Below are 7,141 nucleotides of genomic sequence, written 5' to 3' on the forward strand. Positions count from 1 at the left end.
TTTTTTGACCGAGACGGATATTTAGAAGAAGTTTAGTCCCCATGGTGCTCTGAATCGAAAGTCAGAAATAACGATAAAATGAAGCTAAGTACTGTATGACGCTCTTGCGCAACCAAAAAGACAGAGCTGCCACAATGCAGCCACTCCACAATATGGTGAACATGAGATATGGCACGTGGGACGTGCTCTCAAGCATTACAGGAGACATAGAATGTGTCACGTCGTACGTGAAGGAGTGAAGTGTTTGATTTTTTTCTAACGAGTACGCAACTGTCCATGCGGTCCTCTTAGACACGCAGAATTTCGCAACGAACAGGCAAGGGATACAAATGCATCACTGCAAAGCGTTAAGGCACATAGAACTCGAAACACAAGACCTGCTACAGGAGCAAAATGTGGGCACAAGGCTGAACCCCTTTCTTTTTCAGCTCTTTACTGTTTCTTAGTAGAACTGGGAAGCGAGAGAGTGCACTGCAGGTGGTGAGCGAAGGCTATTCTTGAAGTTCCTCGCCTTCGAACAGGTTCAGTGCCTTGTCTTGTACAACACGTCAAGGTGACAGTAGCCATCAGCGATGCTGTCACTCCAAGGTAACAGAATAATTGATAAAAAGTTTTTTTTGCCAAAGTTATAGGGAACAAACAGCAGACTAAAATGAACGAATAAAGAAGATGTCGCGCTGTTTCAGATTACTTGTGCATCGTTCTTTGCGGTTTGTGCGGTGCGGCAGGCAGTACATTTTCGTGCACTGAGAAAAGAAATGTCAACTTCCTGGGGTGATATCCTGTCGCGAGTAACACGTTCGTTCACATTGCACACCGTGAAATAAGGCTGTGTAAGGAACAGTTGCTTATGATGATACAAAGTGTTACGTTTCACTTTACACGTGTCTGAGAGCGCGACTTTTGCTTATGCACGATGGATGGTATGGTCTACCATAAAACAAATAGGCGCCATGATGAGTACTAAATTAAACGTCCGGGTGCGCGAAGAAGTTTCGTGATCCCTGCCGCAAATTAACATATTTTAGCTTTTTTAGACTATATTTAGGAATAGACTATTTTGTGAATGGTTTAGGTTGCTGTGCCTTCTAGCGTGTGTGTACTGTGCATTCGCAGCTTCTGTCTGACATCCTAGTTTCATTTGCGAACGTGATTGCGCATATCGAATTTATCGTGGGATTACCTTCCTAATGCGTTTCATCAAATTATAATTTGCAGATTAACTGTGGTAGACACTATGCTTCATTTAATAAGGTTTGGGTGGCACAGCCAAGAATAGCTCTTGCTACGTTCGCCTGAGTTAACGCAAGAACCTACTGTTACTGGGCACACTCAAATATTAATATGCCATATCAGGTATAGTATTGAGCGTGTTGGCGTGTGGACGACCTCCTGAATTGTTAATTTACATTCAGCGCAGACGAATATCAATTAGCCAGTATCAGTATTGACATTAGCTTTTTGTCAGTCCGATATAAGTGTCAGTCCGATCTTGAGCACAACCCATCAACGATTATTATAGGCCACGTCATCACATAATAATGTGTGTAAGAATGATAAAGAGCATGAACCGATGGATCGTTGGAGATGGAAGCACCTATAAATTCAATGTGTGAGCATGAATAAAAATATGGTACCTTGAATACGTTTCCAATAACGGATGCAACTTCCTAGATCAGCGGTCTTGCGTATACCGTAACACTGTCAACTAGAATATGCCATAGTTCAGCAACCTTAGTCTATATGACAGGCAATCATGTATGAAGTCGACACTTCTGTTCACGTTTGCTTGATTGGATTAAACATTACTATCTCGCCTGCAACTGGTGTTTTACGAAAGCCTGTTTAATTCTAGTTCGAATGGCAGCTCAATGTCAATTGCAATGTAAGTGGGTACGTCCTTGGAGACTGCCCTCTACATGTCCATAATTGGTCTTCAAATAACCTTAAGCACCCAGATAAAAGGCTTTTCACAGAATAGAATATCTTGTGCGTCTGCACTATCGAAAGCCGTTAAAGCACTGCGGCATTCTTTCAGATACACAAGCCTATACGAACACTTGTGATGACCCCAACATTAAACGCTTGCTTTTTCTGTGTTAAGGCAGACTATGAACGTAACTAGCCTATATTTACGCATCGTCATTTGCTCAATGCAAGATTTTCATCTTGGATATTGCATAGCTAATCTCAGCGCCTTTTCTGTAATTACCGATCTGTGTTTCTTCACATGTACAGATGTAGATGCTGTCATGGGCAAAGGTTTCAGAGCACAGAGCAACCAGCTATCTAAAGCAGCTTCTGAATTAAACTTCAAGATAACCTTCTTAGATCTGAACATTATTAGCGGCGATGTGTCTTTATGTCTAATGGGATACACTGTACAAACAGAAACGAGTGTTCACTGAAGCCGAATGAATAATATAATAATAATTGTTGGGGTTTAACGTCCCAAAACCACGATTTCATTATGATAACGCCGGCTCCGGAAATTTTGACCACCTGGGGTTATTTAACGTGACCTAAATCTAAGTACATGGGCCTCAAGCATTTCCGCCTCCATCGAAAATTCTGAAGCCGAACGAAGGCAGTGCAGCTTCGACACTTATGCGGCATGCTCGTTGAAAAGGTGGAGCGTCACATCCCTCCGCCTCCTATTAGACGATACGGGAGAGAGGAGAACAGCTGCAGTTTTATGAGGTGACGTGGTATATAGAGTAGTTGGTGGAGCAATAGAGATCGAGTGCGTTTTCCCGGCAGGAAATAGATCTCGGACCACGCAGACAAAAACACACTCCGGTCGTCGAACAACGTTCAATACCACATACACAAAAAGGGCGTTGGCAAACGTCGTGTTCCTTCCCATGTCGTCGTAAATTGTGGCAGCGCCTCCTCGACAGGCTCTTCCCGAGAAACTTGCTTATCAACCGCAACCCTCAAGAGGTTGCTTTGATCACCACTTCCCCATGGTACACCATCCACTGATTGGTGCTCGACACACTTTGTTCTCACCTGTATTCTACCCCGTTTTCTTATCGACGGATGAAGAGCACTGTGAGAGGAAACTGTGAAAGATAAAAGGCGTGTTCATGTAGCCTACGCAATGTGTTTGGCGGTAGCTCAGTGGGCTAAACGCCCGCGAGCCATCGTCGCGGACCGAGAGGTCATGGTTTCGACTCCCGTCAATGTAATTTTTAATGTTTATTTTCTTTGCCATCTGATGGCGTTCATTTTACTGACGTATTTCCACGAAAATACTGACGCATTTCCGTGACGGAAATACGTCATGAAAGTCTTGTTGGACCCCGACATTAAACACTTTCGTGTTAAAAAACGCCTGGCCTACGTGGAAAGCGCAGCACAGACACAGCGAAAGCTGCAAAAGCGGCACTTCTAGATCCCGCTGTAAACATTTATGGGCCTACTAAAACAAGTACACTAGCAAGGTACCCACTACGCTATAAATGATAATTATTGTGAAGTTGGGAAGCACCCACTACGCCATTATTTGTTATTCTGCGGAGAAGCGAGGTATCAGCTAGACACCTGTAAGGCATTATGTGCACTTTCTTGATGCGACAGCTGATGACGATGAAGAATCATGGCTGATCCCTTTGTAATGCGTTGGAGCTTGATACGTAATTCGCATTGTGTGATGCCCGGTCCTTACTTCACTCTCCCACCACGCTATATAACATACGTTAACGTGAGAAAAGAGAGAGCGAGAGAGAGAGAGAGAGAGAGAGAGAGAGAGAGAGAAATAACTTTATTGAGACCGTGAGGAAATGGATCATGGGGGCCTTCTGGGCTACCTAGGCAACCAATACAAGTGCACTTGCGAGGAACCCACTACGCTATAAATCATCATAACTTTTGTGAAATAGGGGAGCAGCCACTATGCCATTTGTCGTCATTCTGCGGAGAACCGTGGTACCCGCTAAACACATTTAGGGCATTATGTGCACTTTATTTATGCTGTGCCTGATGACGATGAAAAATTATGGCAGAGGCCTTTGTAATGGGTTGCAAGCATTCAAGAGCCCATTCGTTGCGCAATTCGCACTGTGTGACGCCTGGTTACAGAATTTGGGTTGTGTGGCGTCTGGTTGGTATTTTAGTCTTCTACCATGCTATATTACATATGTTAATGTGGTTCCTTCCCGACATGAAGCCTGTAGACGGTGTAAGCACCGGCATGGCTCTACTGTCTCTGGTACATCTGTAAAGATGCCATTCTGTTTTGGGACATCCTTCAACATACGTTTAAAAATATTTTAACATTAATTCACATAATATACGTTACCTTTTCCCAACGCCTCTTGATGAAGTGCCCTTTGACATGTTTTCCTTATGGGACTGCACAGTCTGTGGAAAACGCGCATGCAAGACCGCAATGCAGAACTAAGCACTGCTTCAAGTATGCATTTCATGCGTATAGCTCTCCATCTAAAGGACATTTACGAAGAAATTGACATCAGACCAGACTGGCACGCCGTCTTGATGAGGTGTTCATCCTTACCAGCTCCCTGTGTGACAAGCTTTGAAGAACTTTTCCTGTTTCTCTGGACTTGCACAGTATATATGCATGTAAGCCATTGAAAGCTTGTGCAGTGCTTGTGCGATTATTGTCGCTAAGTGAATGCATCAGTATACGTCATAGCGTTCGTGCTAATTTCAAATATGCATTATGATAAATACCATGAAGTAAAAAAAATGCACCGGCATGGGTCTGTGGTAGAATACTTGGCTGCCACGCAGAGGGCCCAGGTTCGAACCCCGTTTTCATACTGGATATTTTTTCGTATTTCTTTTTTAAATGCGAATGCATTTCTTAGTCGGGGCATGTCAGGCGTCTGTCAGTGTGCGCGCGCCGGCAGGTGTTATCTCTCCGCTCTCACTCCCTCTCCCATAGCAACAGCTGCGGGCGCGCGCGCTCATCCTCACCCCTAGCAACCGGAGCAGGTGGCACGGGCGGAGTAGCGGAGAGTAAGTGGAGGGGAGGAGCGCGCTCTAGCGTGTGAGGGCGCTCGCATCGCGGGAGCTCGGCGGAGCTCCCGCGTGTGTGGAGAGAGTGTAGGAGATGGTAGGTGCAGTGCTTCGCCGCTCCTTCTCTCGCCGGTCGCTCTCTCTCCTCCCTGCGCCCCACTCTCCCGTCCGCTCGCTCGCACGTATATATAAATGGAGTGAAGCGCGCGCCTCATGGCTGGGCGCCTCTCAAGGCAATTACTACGCCGTGTACTCTCGGCGCAAGAAATGCATTCGCATTTCCTCACGATTCCCTTCGGGGAGGTGGGGGCATTTTCTTTTATTATTTCACGCAATAGAAGTTACGGACACCGGCGGCGGCGAACAAATACGGCCGTTGTTGTGATCTCATAGCAACTTTCGCTGTAAATCTTTGGCGCGGTACAGATCGCTGGGCTCGCTCTGCCTTTGGCGTTGTCGGGCACTTGGGCGCGATCTAGGCAATTGCCTGCACACGTTCGATACTCGAACGGTGGCTTTCCTATCAACCCTGTACACGCTCTTTAGGATGACTTAAGTTACGTTCCGCTTTTGTTCCACGACTTCTAAGGGGCAGTGGTGTCCCATAATGAGCTAAGTAAAGTTCTTGCATTGTAATGTAGAACATTTAGAGTACTTCTTTCTAGCTGATTGTAGTACTACTACGTTCTGTGGTAGCCTATGGACGACAATGTAGAAGATATTGCGAGCGCGACCTTATAATACGTAAGGATATGTCTAAACAAATATTCGAAGATTTCGACTAGGATCTACGCTGCTATGTGAGCACCGCGCGCCAAAAACACTACAGAAGCACTGCCAATGGAGCCAAATGCACAAGGGCACACCTAGTTTAAATCAACCTGGAAATCAGCCGTGGTTGATCTGGTTGCATTGAAAAATTATGGCGCCTATCCAAATGTCTTTACTTATATTCAATACAATAAATGGTACTGTAAAAAACAAATTCAGCTTACATTTCATCCTTTACCCAAACAACTGCAATATAGTGAAAATGCCTGGATTGCTGCCTCTTAAACATCTGCGAAGCATCCCTCAGCAACCAAGAAGCAGGATCAACCAAAAGCTCTTATAATCATTGCAATGATGAATGAATGAATGAATGAATGAAAAAGCGTGTAGGGAAAGAAGAGTGCTTCAGGCTCAACTAAGGTGAAACTCGGGAAGGGGCTTGGTCTCGCTAGTATACTGGAATTGTTCTCATTTTTAAGATAATTCTTGAATAGCGGAGCCTCTTCATTTTTAAAGACGATAGTCTTTCTTGGGGAACTTAAACGCAGAAACTTTGGGTCTGTCTGTCTGTCTGTCTGTCTGTCACCCGATGCAGTCACATGGCCAAAGTTGAACCCGCGTTACTGCTTACCGCCTACCCATCTTCAACTGGTAACGGTCTGTTCTATACTTGTGAACGTTGTCGATCAAAAAGTAAATATTATGCACATAGGCGTGCGCAGAGGGGGGGGGGCAAGGGGGCAAGAAGGGGGGGCTCAAAGTCAGCCCTATACATTGTAGGGGGGCGAGAAGAGGGGTGCAAAGGCAGCCGCATACATTGACATAATAGGGAGGGGGGCGCTGCGACGAACCTTCGCCCCCCCCTGAAGGGAACCCTGCGCGCGCTTATGATACGCTACCTGAGGCGCAACATCACTAGGCAAGTATTAGGTGGGTGTGTCCCTGTCACGACTCGGGGCCGAAGCCAAGCTTCTCCCAAGATGTGGCATGGGGTTGGGCCTCCGGTGTATGGCTTGCGCCAATCGCCGGTATGAAAGAGTCGAGGGCCTTCTCCAATCAACGAACACAAAAAAAATCTTAATAATGATTTGAAACAAAGAAAAAGATATTCCCAATCGAACAGAACAGTTATCTAGAATACAAGGGTGAACTAATTGTACATTCCACAATTATTGAGATAAGTGCAGCATGCATAAAAATTCAAATATGTGAAGACACTGAGCAGTATCAAATGAATTACCAACAGCAAGAGCCGAGCAAATAATTGGAGTCCGCAGTCCACTAAGTTCAAGCGAATGACATACGTAACCGGGCGCAGCAGAGTCCTTCAACACCGGCGCCGTTCATGAGCGACCGTCGAAGCTGGCGAGATGGGTCAGCGGCG

This window comes from Rhipicephalus sanguineus, chromosome 2 (assembly GCF_013339695.2).
Source record: "Rhipicephalus sanguineus isolate Rsan-2018 chromosome 2, BIME_Rsan_1.4, whole genome shotgun sequence".
NCBI classification, from domain to species: domain Eukaryota; kingdom Metazoa; phylum Arthropoda; class Arachnida; order Ixodida; family Ixodidae; genus Rhipicephalus; species Rhipicephalus sanguineus.